This window comes from Chiloscyllium plagiosum, unplaced genomic scaffold (assembly GCF_037043375.1).
Source record: "Chiloscyllium plagiosum isolate Xiang-an unplaced genomic scaffold, Cpla_swu_hap1 HiC_scaffold_8, whole genome shotgun sequence".
Lineage (NCBI taxonomy): Eukaryota > Metazoa > Chordata > Chondrichthyes > Orectolobiformes > Hemiscylliidae > Chiloscyllium > Chiloscyllium plagiosum.
Genome location: NW_028270146.1, coordinates 1,899,859 through 1,914,569, shown reverse-complemented (window position 1 = coordinate 1,914,569; position 14,711 = coordinate 1,899,859). Strand labels below are relative to the sequence as shown.

The window sequence follows — 14,711 nt, the reverse complement described above, 5'->3', positions numbered from 1 at the left end:
AGTGTTGATGTAATGAGGTGGTGGTTACCCCAGGATGTGTACTCAGTGAGGATGTTAATACTCCAGGCATGGATAGCAAGGAGGCTGTTGTTCCTGTAGTGTTATGACAGCTGAGAAATTAAGTACAGATATTGTGTACATTGAAAGAGGGGATGGGCTGAGTGTTGCTCCCAAGCTGAAAATTTGCAGATTCTGTAAAACCTTAGATTGATGCCTGCAATGGCTTATTAGCAGAGTGAAGCTGATATTGAATCAGTAATTCAGGTCTTGTTGGCTGCAGAGGTAGAGAAACAATTGCAGCTAATTGGTTTGTATTGAAGTCTGTGCAATGCTGACTCACCCCTTCGGCCTGTGGCAATATTGTGTGTGCAGTGAGCTGCATTTACAGGATCATTACTCAGTGGCCTGCAGCACTTGGGTGAGACTGGATCTGAAGCAGATCACCATTTGACAGAAAACAGCTAACAAGCTGTGTGGAGCTTTGTTTTCAAGACTGTGAAGAGACTGCAACAGTCGGATGACTGCAGTCAGCGGATTCATGTTTTACAATACTGTCTGACACCCCCCCATTCCTCGGAGCTTCAGTACCATCTGTTAGCCCTGTGAAGTTGGATCCTGATGTAAGTACCTTGTGCTATGTTTCATACTCTCCAATGTTTAACATTTGCTGAGTCTGATCTGCATGTTGAGGATGTGTGAGATTGATCAAGTGCCCAAAATGTCAGCTACATTGAAGAGAGTCAGAATTTTTCTTTTTAAAAATATTTCTCACTCCTCACCAACCCCATATGCTCCGATCTCTTACCACGCCCTAACTAGACTGTGCCCAGTCCAACATCATACCTACTGCAAAGGAAGGCTATTGTTGGACACAACTCCAGAGCTGGTCAAGACTTCCTCAGGGTAGTGGTCTAGGTCCAAATATCTTCAATTGCTGTATCAATGATCTTAGCTCCACAATAGCATCAGAAGTGGGGATGTTTGTTCACTGATAATTGCACAATGTTCAGAACCATTTACTACTCTCGAGAAACTAAACAATTCCTGTCTCTATGCAGGAAGATCTAGACCATACTTGCACCAAGCAAGTGCTAGGTATTAGCTGTCTCCAATAAAAAACATAGGAAAATACAGCACAGAACAGGCCCTTTGGCCCACTATGTTGTGCTGAAGTTTAGTCCTAATGTGAAATATAGTATCTTAACCTACACACCCCTCAACTCACTGCTATCCATGTGCATGTCCAGCAGTTGCTTAAATGTCCCCAATGACTCTGCTTCCACCACCACCGCTGGCAACGCATTCCATGCATTCACAACTCTCTGCATAAAGAACCTACCTCTGACGTCCCTTTTATACCTTCCTCCTAAGATCTTCAAACTATGACTCCTCGTACCAGTCAATCTTGCCCTGAGGAAAAGTCTCTGGCTATTGACTCTATCAATTCCACTCATTATCTTGTATACTTCGATCAGGTCACCTCTCTTCCTCCTTCTCTCCAGAGAGAAAACTCTGAGCTGAGTCAACCTTTCTTCATAAGACAAGCCCACCAGTCCAGGCAGTGTCCTGGCAAAACTTCTTTGCATCCTCTCTATAGTAGGGCGACCAGAACTGGACACAATATTTCCAAGTGTGGTCTCACAGGAACTTGTAGAGCTGCAGCAAAACCTTGCAATTCTTAAACTCGATCCCCCCGTTAATGAAAGCCAAAACACCATATGTTTTCCAAACAACCCTGTCCACTTGGGTGGCAACTTTGAGGGATCTATGTACTTGCACACCCAGATCTCTCTGTTCCTCCACACTGCCAAGAATCCTGTCTTTAATCCTATATTCAGCATTCAAGTTCGACCTTCCAAAATGCATCACTTCGCATTTATCCAGGTTGAACTCCATCTACAATTTCTCAGCCCAGCTCTGCATCCTGTCTATGTTGCGCTGCAGCCTGCAGTAGCCCTCGATACTATTGATGACACCTCCAACCTTTGTGTCATCTGCAAATTTACTAACCCACCCCTCAACCTCCTCATCCAAGTCACTTATAAAAACTACAAAGAGCAGAGGCGCAAGAACAGAGCCCTGCAGGACTCCACTCAACACTGTCCTCCAGACAGAATACTTTCCATCTACAACCACTCTCTGCCTTTGTCAGCCAACCAATTCTGAATCCAAATAGCCAAATCTCCCTGTATCCCATACTTCCTGACTTTATGAATGAGCCTACCATAGGGAACCCTATCAAATGCCTTGCTGAAGTCCATATACACCACATCCACTGCTCGACCGTCGTCGACCTGTCTTGACACCTCCTCAAACAACTCAATAAGATTTGTGAGGCATGACCTGCCTCTCACAAAGCCATGCTGACTGACTTTAATCACACTATGCTTTGCCAAATAGTCACAAATCCTATCCCTCGGAATTCTTTCCAAATATTTGCTGACCACAGCCGTAAGACTGACTGGTGTGTAATTGCCAGGGATTTCCCTATTACCCTTCTTGAAAATAGGAACAACATTCGCCTCCTTCCAATCCTCTGATACGACTCCTGTGGAGAGTGAGGAGGCAAATATCCTCACCAGCAGCTTAGCAACCTCCTTTCTCACTTCCCGGAGCAGCCTAGGATAAATCTGGTCTGGCCCTGGGGACTTATCAATCTTAATGTTTTCCAACATTTCCAACACATCAACTTCGTCAATCTTGATCTGGTCAAGCCTGTATCCCAGCTCCTCAAAGTTCTCATTCACAACAAGGTCCCTTTCCTTGGTGAAAACCGAAGCAAAAAACACATTTAAGGCTTCCCCTATCTGCTCAGACTCCACGCACAAGTTCCCTCCACTATCCCTGATCGGCCCTACCTTCTCTCTGATCATTCTCTTATTCCTCACGTAGGAGTAAAACGCCTTTGGGATCTCCCTAATCCTTCTTGCCAAGCCTTTTTCGTGCTCCCTCCTGGCTCTCCTCAGTCCATTGCTGAGCTCCTTTCTATTAAGCCTGTAATCCTCTAAAGCTGTGCTAGATCCATGCTTCCTCCACCTTACGTAAGCTCCTTCTTCCTTTTGACGAGAAGTTCCTCTGTTCTCGTCATCCAAGGCTCCTTAATCTTACCCCTTCTTACCTGTCTCAGAGGAACAAATTCGTGCATCACTCGCAAGTACTGCTCCTTAAACAGTCTCCACATGTCTGCTGTGCCCTTTCTGTGGAACAATGTCTCCCAGTCTGTACTTCCCAATTCCTGTCTGATGGCATCATAATTTCCTTTTCCCCAATTAAATATCTTCACTTGGTAACTGTTCCTTTCCCTCTCTAAAGCTATGGTAAATGTGAGGCAGTTGTGATCATTGTCACCAAAGTGCTCTCCCACTGCGAGATCTGATACCTGTTCTGGCTCGTTGCCAAGCACCAAATCCAAAATGGCCTCTCCCCTCGTTGGTCTGTCTACATACTGAATAAGGAAACCCTCCTGAACACACTTGACAAAATGGCTCCATCCAAACCATCTGCACTTAGGAGGGTCCAGTTGATATTGGGAAAGTTGAAATCACCCACACCAACAACCCTGCTACATTTGCATTTTTCCAGAATCTGCCCGCCTATGAGGTCTTCAATCTCTCTATTGCTATTAGGGGGTCTGTAGAAAACCCCCAATGCGGTGGCTGTTCCCTTGCTGTTCCTAACTCCCACCCATACTGACTCAGTAGACAAACCTTCCTCAACAACCTTCGTTTCTGTAGCTGTGATGCACTCTCTGGTTAATAATACTACACCCCCTCCTCTTTTTCCACCCACCCTGTTCCTTTTAAACATTCAAAACCCTGGATCATCAAGCAACCATTCCTGCCCCTGTGAAACCCATGTCTCCATTCTGGCCACAACATTGTATCCCCAAGTAAGTTTGTTACTCTTATTTTGGACACTACTTACATTAAAACATACACACTTTAACCGATCCCTTTGTTTCATCGCGTGAGAAACCTTCCTAATAAATTCAATACATCCTGTCACTGCCCCATCTGCACCTGACCCCCTCTCAGACATGTGGCTTTGCTTCCCAATACCCCCTGCCAAACTAGTTTAATACAAGAGAATCTGATCATTTTTGTCTGACACTCAATAGCATTACCATCTTGCATCCTCCACTGTTGTCATCCGAGGGGTTACCACTGACCAGAAACTGAATTGGACGAGCCGTATAAATACTGTAGCTACAAGAGTAGGTCTGAGAGTGGGGATTCTGCAGCAAGTAACTCACCTCCTGACTCCTAAAGCCTGTCCACCATCTACAAATCAGGAGTTTAATGGAATACTTTCTATTTGCCTGGATGAATGCTGCTCCAGTAACACTCAAGAAGCTTGACACCATATAGGACAAAGCAGCTCTGCACCACATATACAAACCCCATCCTAAACAAACAAACACACGCTAAGTAAGTATTCACTTCTTCCTCCATCAATGGTTAGAGGCGGCAGTGTGTATCATCTACAAGATACATTGCAGCAACTTGTCAACAAGATTCCTTTGACAGCACTTTCGAAACCTGCAACTTCAGTGCATTAGCATAAATGATCTGGAAGATGGCATTGGTGGTCTGATCAGTAAGTTTGCAGATGATTGGTGGAGTAGCAGAAAGCATAGGGGACTGTCAAAGAATACGGGAGAATATAGGTAGACTGAAGAGTTGGGCTGAGAAATGACAGATGGATTTCAATCCGGGCAAATGTGAGGTGATGCATTTTAGGAAGTCTAATTCTAGAGCGAACTATACTGTAAATGGAAGAGCCTTGGGAAAAGTTGATGAGCAGAGCGATCTGGGAGTTCAGGTCCATTGTAGCCCGAAGGTGGCTGGACAGGTGGATAGAGTGGTCAAGAAGGCCCATAGAACATAGAACATATAAAAGTACAACACAGAACCGACCCTATGGCTCATGATGTTTTGCCAAGGATTATTCCTAATCTAAAATAAAATAACCTAACCTATGCTGCCCTCAATTCACTGCTGTCCTTGTGCATGTCCAGCAGTCGCTTAAATGTTCCTAATGACTCTGCTTCCACCACCACCGCTGGCAACGCATTCCATGCATTCAAAACTCTCTGCATAATGAGAGCCAAAACACCATATGCTTTCTTAACATCCCTATCCACTTGGGTGGCAACTTTGAGGGATCTGTGTACTGGAGCACCAAGATCCTGCTGTTGCTCCACACTGCCAAGAATCCTGTCTTTAATCCTATATTCAGCATTCAAGTTCAACCTTCTGAAATGAATCACTTCGCAATTATCCAGGTTGAACTCCATCTGCCATTTCTCAGCCCAGCTCTGCATCCTGTCTATGTCGTGCTGCAGCCTGCAACAGCCCTCGATACTATCAACGGCACCTTCAACTTTTGTGTCATTTACAAATTTTCTAACCCACCCCTCAACCTTCTCATCCAAGTCATTTATAAAAATTACAAAGAGCAGAGGCCCAAGAACAGAGCCCTGTGGGACTCCACACAACACTAACCTCCAGGCAGAATACTTTCCATCTACAACCACTCTCTGTCTTCTGTCAGCCAGCCAATTCTGAATCCAGATAGCCAAGTCTACCTGTATTCCATACTTCCTGACTTTATGAATGAGCCTACCATGGGGAACCTTATCAAATGCCTTGCTGAAGTCCACATACACCACATCCACTGCTCGACCTTCGTTGACCTGTCTCGTCACCTCTTATGGTATGCTTGCCTTCATCAGACGGGGTATTGAGTATAAGAGTTGGCAGGCCATGTTTAAAATTGTACAAGACTTTGATTTGGCCGCATTTAGAATACTGTGTACAGTTCTGGACGCTACATTACCAAAAGGAGGTGGAAGCTTTGGAGAGGGTGCAGAAGAGGTTCACCAGGATGTTGCCTGATATGGAAGGTAGGAGCTATGGAGAGAGGCTGAGTAGGTTAAGGTTGGTTTCATTAGGAAAAAGGAGTTTGAGGGGGAAGCTGATTGAGGTCTACAAAATCATGAAGGGTATAGACAGGATAGATAGAGATAAGCTTTTTCTCAGTGTGAGGGATTCAATAACAAGAGGTCACATGTTTAAGGTGAGAGGAGAAAAGTTTAAGGGGGATACACACGGCACGTACTTCACACAGAGAGTGATGGGTGTTTGGAACACGTTGCCAGCAGAGGTGGTAGAGGCAGGCACAGTAGATTCATTTAAGGTGTGTCTGGACAGATGCATGTGTAGGTGGGGAGCAGAGGGATACAGATGCTTAGGTATTGATCGATAGATTTAGGCAGTGGATTTGGATCAGCTCAGGCTTGGAGAACCAAAGAGCCTGTTCCTGGGCTGTACATTTTCTTTGTTCTACCAAATAAATGAACAAGAGAAATAGACACATGGGAATACAACCATCTGCAAGTTCTCATCAAAGCCACATATCATCCAGACTTAGATCTGTATTGCCACTTTTTCAGTGTCGCTGGATGAAACTCCTGGAACTCTTTTTCTGGCAACATTGTGGTGTTCCTACACCTCAAAGTCTTCAGTAGTTCATGAAGGCAGCTCACCACTATATTCTCCAGGCTAGTTGGAGAGAAACATATCCCATGATGAATATTCAATAGACAATAGACAATAGGTGCAGGGGTAGGCCATTCTGCCCTTCGAGCCTGCACCACCATTCATTATGATCATGGCTGATCATCCTCAATCAGTATCCTGCTCCTGCCTTATCTCCATAACCCTTGATTCCACAATCCTTAAGAGCTCTATCCAACTCTTTCTTAAACGAATCCAGAGACTGGGCCTGCACTGCCCTCTGGGGAAGAGCATTCCACACAGCCACCACTCTCTGGGTGAAGAAGTTTCTCCTCATCTCTGTCCTAAATGGTCTACCCCGTATTTTTAAGCTGTGTCCTCTGGTTCGGCACTCACCCATCAGCGGAAACATGTTTCCTGCCTCCAGAGTGTCCAAACCTTTAATAATCTTATATGTCTCAATTATATCCCCTCTCAGTCTTCTAAACTCAAGGGTATACAAGCCCAGTTGCTCCAGTCTTTCAGTGTAAGGTAATCCTGCCATTCCAGGAATTGACCTCATGAACCTACACTGCACTCCCTCAATAGCCAGAATGTCTTTCCTCAAATTTGGAGACCAGAACTGCACACGGTACTCCAGATGTGGTCTCACCAGGGCCCTGTACAGCTGCAGAAGAATGTCTTTGCTTCTATACTCAATCCCTCTTGTTATGAAGGCCAGCATGCTATTAGCCTTCTTCACTACCTGCTGTACCTGCATGCTTACCTTCATTGACTGGTGTACAAGAACACCCAGATCTCTCTGTACTGCCCCTTTACCTAAATTGATTCCATTTAGGTAGTAATCTGCCTTCCTGTTCTTGCCACCAAAGTGAATAACCATACATTTATCCACATTAAACTGCATCTGCCATGCATCTGACCACTCAGCTAACTTGTTGAAGTCACCCTGTAATCTCCTAACATCTTCATCACATTTCACCCTGCCATCCAGCTTAGTATCATCAGCAAATTTACTAATGTTATTGCTAATACCATCTTCTATATCATTAACATATATTGTAAAAAGCTGTGGTCCTAGTACTGATTCCTGCTGTACCCCACTGGTCACTGCCTGCCATTCCGAAATGGAGCCGTTTATCACTACTCTTTGTTTCCTGTCAGCCAACCAACTTTCAATCCAAGTTAGTACTTTGCCCCCAATACCATGCGCCCTAATTTTGCTCACTAACCTCCTATGTGGGACTTTATCAAAAGCTTTCTGAAAGTCCAGGTACACCACATCTACTGGATCTCCCTTGTCCACCTTCAGAGTTACATCCTCAAAAAATTCCAGAAGATTAGTCAAGCATGATTTCCCCTTCATAAATCCATGCTGACTCTGACCTATCCTGTTACTACTATCCAGATGTGTCGTAATTTCATCCTTTATAATAGACTCCAGCATCTTTCCCACCACTGAGGTCAGACTAATTGGTCTATGATTTCCTGCTTTCTCTCTCCCACCTTTCTTAAAAAGTGGTATAACATTAGCCACCCTCCAATCCGCAAGAACTGATCCCAAATCTATCTAACTCTGGAAAATAATCACCAATGCAGCCACGATTTCTCGAGCCATCTCCTTCAGTACCCTGGGATGTAGATCATCAGGCCCCGGGGACTTATCAGCCTTCAGACCTAACAGTCTCTACAACACCAATTCCTGGCAAATATAAATTCCCTTAAGTTCAGGTCCTTCAGCCACTGTTACCTCAGGGAGATTGCTTGTGTCTTCCCCAGTGAACACCGATCTGAAGTACCAATTCAATTCTTCTGCCATTTCTTTGTTCCCTGTAATATATTCCCCTATTTCTGTCTTCAAGGGCCCAATTTTAGTCTTCACCATTTATTTGCCTTTCACATGTCTAAAAAAGCTTTTACTATCTTCCTTTATATTTTTGGCCAGTTTACCTTCGTACCTCATTTTTTCTCTGCGTATTTCCTTCTTAGTAATCAAAGCTTCCCAGTCCTCCATTTTCCCACATATCTTTGCTATGTTATACTTTTTCTCTTTTAACTTTATATGTTTCTTAACTTCGCTCATCAGCCACGGCCGCCCATGCCTCCTCCTAGGATCTTTCTTCGTTTTTGGAATGAACTGATCCTGCAACTTCTGCATTATGCCCAGAAATATTCAAAACAGTGAGCAGCTGATATTGGAAGGCAACTTGTCTGCTGCTACCAGCTCTTGATTAATGGAGATATGGGGAGGATACAAAAATGAAATAGGCAATTTGGTCCAAACAGTTTGTCAGTAAATCACATGACAAACTGCTGTAATACTGAATCAGTGTGTCTCAAATGTCAGGTTCCACCTTTGTGGTTCAGAGTTGAGCCTGTACAAACTCAACACCTCGATGAAGCCCAGTGCAGACTCTCAGCCTCGAGGTGAGGCACAGTGCGGACTCTTCGCCTCAAGGTGAAGCTCAGTGCAGACTCTCAGCCTCGAGGTGAAGCCCAGTGCGGAGACTCAGCTTCAAGGTGAAGCCCAGTGCAGACTCTCAGCCTCGAAGTGAAGCCCAGTGCAGACTCTCAGCCTCGAGGTAAAGCCAGTACAGACTCTCAACCTCGAGGTAAAGCCCACTGCGGAGACTCAGCCTCGAGGTGAAGCCCAGTGCGGAGACTCAGCTTCAAGGTGAAGCCCAGTGCAGACTCTCAGCCTCGAAGTGAAGCCCAGTGCAGACTCTCAGCCTCGAGGTAAAGCCAGTACAGACTCTCAACCTCGAGGTAAAGCCCACTGCGGAGACTCAGCCTCGAGGTAAAGCCCAGTGCGGAGACTCAGCCTCGAGGTAAAGCCCAGTGCGGAGTCTCAGCCTCGAGGTGAAGCCCAGTGCGGAGACTCAGCCTCGAGGTGAGGCCCAGTGTGGAGACTCAGCCTCGAGGTAAGTCCAGTGTGGACTCTCAGTCTTGAGGTGAGGCCCAGTGCGGACTCTCAGTCTCGAGGTGAGGCCAAGGGCTGACTCTCAGCCTCGAGGTAAAGCCCAGTGCAGACTCTCAGTCTTGAGGTGAGGCCCAGTGCGGACTCTCAGTCTCGAGGTGAGGCCCAGTGCGGTGACTCAGCCTCGAGGTAAAGCCCACTGCGGAGACTCAGTCTCGAGGTGAGGCCCAGTGTGGACTCTCAGCCTCGAGGTGAGGCCCAGTGTGGAACCTCCGCCTTGAGGTGAAGCCCAGTGCGGACTCTCAGCCTCGAGGTGATGCCTAGTGCAGACTCTCCGCCTCGAGGTGAAGCCCAGTGCAGACTCTCAGCCTCGAGGTGAAGCCCAGTGCGGACTCTCAGTCTCGAGGTGAGGCCCAGTGTGAATCCTCCGCCTCGAAGTGAGGCCCAGTGTGGACTCTCAGCCTCGAGGTGAAGCCCAGTGTGGACTCTCAGCCTCGAGGTGAAGCCCAGTGTGGACTCTCAGCCTCGAGGTGAAGCCCAGTGCGGACTCTCAGCCTCGAGGTGATGCCCAGTGCAGACTCTCAGCCTAGAGGTGAGGCCCAGTGCAGGCTCTCAGCCTCGAGGTGAAGCCCAGTACGGACTCTCAGCCTCGAAGTGAAGCCCAGTGCGGACTTTCATCCTCGAGGTAAAGCCCAGTGCGGAGTCTCAGCCTCGAGGTAAAGCTAAGTGTAGACTCTTTGCCTTGAGGTAAAGCCAGTGCAGACTCTTTGCCTCGAGGTAAAGCCAGTGCAGACTCTCAGCTTCGAGGTGAAGCCCAGTGCGGAGTCTCAGCCTCGAGGTGAAGCCAGTGCGGACTCTCAGCTTCAAGGTAAAGACCAGTGTGGACCCACTGTTTTAAAAAGATTGTAATGTTGAACTTTTCACTCTCTGTACAAAGAACAAAGAGCAATGCAGCACAGGACCAGATTCTTCAGCTCTCCAAGCCTGTACCGACACATTTTGCCCTTCCACACTAAAACTGTCTTCACTTACAGGATCCATATCCCTCTATTCCCTTCCTATTCAGGTATTTGTCCAGGTGCTTCTTGAATGCTGTTATTGTGTCTGCTTCTACCACCTCTTTTGGCAGTGCATTCCAGGCGCTTACCATCCTTTGTCTGAAAAAGGTGCCTCACACATCTCTTTTAAAGTTACCCCCACCTTGCACCTTGAACCTGGGTCCCCTAGTAATTGACCCCTCCACCCAGGGAAAAAGCCTCATACTTTCCACTCTATCCATATCATTCACAATCTTATAAACCTCTATCAGATTGCCTCTTAGCCTCCTGCGTTCCAGTGAAAACAAACCCAATGTATCCAACCTTTCTTCATAGATAAAATCCCCCATACCAGGCAACATCCTAGTAAACCTTTTCTGTACCCTCTGGTAGTGTGGTGACCAGAACTGTACGCAATATTCCAAGTGTAGCCTAACTAGAGTTCTAACAAGCTGCAGCATAACTTATGTCTTTATTTTTTGAATTTATACCTAAGATTTGTATCTAGGTATCTTTGTACCTAGCTTAATGTAATTTTTTTTCTAATTTATGTCTCAGATTTTGTACCTAAGATGTCACCAGAAATGGCGACTTTGTACACTTTTTGCTGCACTCATGGATCCCTGTACTTGCATACATGTGACAATAAACCTAATTCTAATTCTAATTCTTGTCTTTTTGTGCTGACCTCAGCATCTCAGAATACTGCAAAGGTTCAGCCGCAGTAATCAGGATTGTGGAGTGCTGGCTGTGTAGGTGTCATTGGAGCTTGGTTGTGAAGTCTGCATAGTTCAGCATCCTTGACGGCATCACTGTCTGGGCTCACAAATGAAGACTAACCTCCAGAAACTTTTCTCTTGGCTGAGTCCATACTTTCAGGAGAATTGAGGGAGAAGCTATTTTGCTTGAGTTACTGAAGAAAATAGTGTCAGCTATGGCTCAGTCATAACTTTTATGTTTAGTTCTTCGCAAAATATTGAGGGAGTGCCAGACTGTCAGAGGGCTTGTACTGAGGGAGTGCTGCACTGCCCGAGGGTCAATATTACAGGAATTCAGCTTTGTTGGAGGGTCATACTGAGGTAGCATTAAACTACAGGGCATCCAAATATAATGCGACAGTTGCGTTCCTCTGTGACCTCGCACTATCGAAAATCGCACTAAGGAAAACCGCTATAGAAATTCGTGCTGTAGGCGATTGCTATAAAAAAATTGCTATACCTGTTCAGTAGAAAGTTTGCATTATCCAAACAGCATCACAATTCGTCAATCATGGTATAGCCAATTTGCCTTGATGAAACACATTATATCACAACGACCTGTGTCTCATTATTAGAACATAGAACATAGAACAGTACAGCATAGAACAGGCCCTTCAGCCCACGATGTTCTGCCGACCATTGATCCTCATGTAAGGTAAACCTAATGTGCGAACCCTCAAATTTCTGTGACCATATGCATGTCCAGCAGTCTCTTAAATATCCCCAATGACCTCGCTTCCACAACTGCTGCTGGCAACGTATTCCATGTTTTCACAACTCTCTGTGTAAAGGACCCACCTCTGACATCCCCTCTATACTTTCTGCCAAACAGCTTAAAACTATGACCCCTCGTGTTAACAATTTCTGCCCTGTGAAAAAGTCTCTGGCTATCAACTCTATCTATGCTTCTCATTATCTTGTACATCTCAATTAGGTCCCCTCTCTTCGTTCTTTTTTCCAATGAAAAGAGTCCGAGCTCAGTCAACCTCTCTTTTTAAGATAAGCCCTCCATTCCAGGCAGCATCCTGGTAAACCTCCTCTGAACCCTCTCCAAAGTATCCACATCTTTCCTATAATAGGGCGACCAGAACTGGACACAGTATTCCAAGTGCGGTCTAACCAAAGTTTTATAGAGCTGCAACAAGATCTCACGGCTTTTAAACTCAATCCCCCTGTTAATGAAAGCCAAAACACCATATGCTTTCGTAACAATCCTGTCCACTTGGGTGGCAATTTTAAGGGATCTACATACCTGCACACCAAGATCCCGTTGTTCCTCCACACTGCCAAGAATCCTGTCTTTAATCCTGTACTCAATTTTCAAGTTTGACCTTCCAAAATGCATCAATTCGCATTTATCCAGGTTGAACTCCATCTGCCACCTCTCAGCCCATCTCTGCATCCTGTCAGTGTCACGCTGCAGCCTACAACAGTCCTCTATACTGTCAACGACACCTCCAACCTTTGTGTCGTCTGCAAACTTGCTAACCCATCCTTCAATCCCCTCAGCCAAGTCATTAATAAAAATTACAAACAGTAGAGGCCCAAGGACAGAGCCCTGTGGAACACCACTCACCACAGACTTCCCGGCAGAATACTTTCCTTCCACTGCCACTCGCTGTCTTCTGTCGACCAGCCAATTCTGTATCCAGACAGCTACATTTCCCTGTATCCCATTCCTCCTGACCTTGTGAATGAACCTACCATGGGGAACCTTATCAAATGCCTTGCTGAAGTCCAGATACACCACATCCACCACTCGACCCTCATCAACTTGTCTAGTAACATCCTCAAAGAACTCAATAAGGTTTGTGAGGCATGACCTGCCCCTCACAAAGCCGTGCTGACTGCATTTAATCAAGCCATGCTCTTCCAGATGGTCATAAATCCTATCCCTCAGAATCCTTTCTAACACCTTGCAGACGACAGACGTGAGACTGACTGGTCTGTAATTGCCGGGGATTTCCCTATTTCCTTTCTTGAAGAGAGGAATTACATTTGCCTCCCTCTAGTCCTCAGGTACGACTCCAGTGGAGAGCGACTGTGCAAAGGTCTTCACAAGTGGCGAAGCAATCACATTTCTCACTTCCCAAAGCAGCCGAGGACAAATCTGGTCTGGCCCTGACGACTTGTTAATCTTAATGTTTGTCTAAATTTTCAGCACATCAGTTTCCTCAGTCTCTATCCGTTCCAACATGCTTACCTGCTCCTCAATGGTTTCATTCACTACAAGGTCCTTTTCTTTAATAAAGAGAGAAGCAAAAAACCCGTTTAGGGCTACCTCTACTTCCTCAGACTCTATACACAAGTTCCCTCTGCTATCCCTGATCGGTCCCACTCTTTCTTTGATCATTGTCTTACTCCTCACATACGTGTAAAATGCCTTTGGATTCTCCCTAATCCTTCCTGCCAAGCCTTTTTCGTGCACCCTCCTGGCTCTCCTCAGAGCTCCTTCCTCGCCTGCCTGTAATCCTGTAGAGCTGAGCAATACCCTTGCTTCCTCCACCTTACGTAAGCTGCCTTCTTTCTTTTGATGAGAAGCTCCTCCACTCTCATCATCCAAGGTTCCTTTAGCCTACCCCTTCTTGCCTGTCTCAGAGGGACACACTTATGCATCACTCACAACAACTGTTCCTTAAACAGTCTCCACATGTCTGTAGTGCCCGTTCCATGGAACAATTGCTCCCAGTCCATGGTTCCCAACTCATGTCTGATAGTAGCATAGTTTCCTCTTCCCCAATTAAATATCCTCCCATTGTGCCTGCTTCTCTCCTTCTCCATAGCTATGTAGAATGTGAGGCAGTTGTGGTCACTATCACCAAAATGCTCTCCCACCGCAAGATCTGACATCTGTTCTGGCTCATTGCCGAGCACCAAATCCAAAATGGCCTCTCCCCTCGTCGGCCTGTCAACGGACTGAGTTAGGAAACCCTCCTGAACACACCTTACAAAAACAGCTCCTTCCAAACCAACTGCTCGAAGGAGGTTCCAATCAAGATTGGGAAAGTTAAAGTCACCCATTATAACAACCCTACTACATTCACACTTTTCCAAAATCTGCCGAATTATGTTTTCTTCAATCTCCCTGCTGCTATTGGGGGGCCTGTAGTAAACCCCTAATGAGGTGACTGCTCCCTTACTGTTCCTAATTTCCACCCATACTGACTCAGTAGGCAGACCCTCCTCGACCTCAAGAAAGAGACTTTGTGGAGTGCCTCAGAGATGGATTCTTAGAGCAGCTGGTGCTGGAGCCGACCAGGGAGAAGGCAATTCTGGATCTGGTATTGTGCAACGAACCAGAATTGGTCAGAGACCTCGAAGTGAAGGAGCCATTGGGAAGTAGTGACATAATACAATAAGCTTCAATCTGCAATTTGAGAGGGAGAGGGTACAGTCGGAAGTGACAGTACTTCTGTTGAATAAAGGGAACTATGGAGCTATGAGGGAGGAGCTGCCCAAAGTTCAATGGTGCAATACCCTA

General features: G+C 46.0%; 1 protein-coding gene across 6 annotated transcripts in view; it reads left to right on the top strand.

Moving 5' to 3' along the window:
- Positions 1-341: 341 nt before the first annotated feature.
- tmem63c (transmembrane protein 63C) overlaps positions 342-14,711 on the top strand; it is a 310,233-nt gene continuing 295,863 nt past the window's right edge. For all 6 annotated transcript variants that reach the window (XR_015757812.1, XM_043701473.2, XM_087989521.1 and 3 more), the window contains exon 1: positions 342-620. The gene's annotated coding sequence lies outside the window, so the exon portion shown is untranslated. The remainder of the gene's footprint in view (positions 621-14,711) is intronic.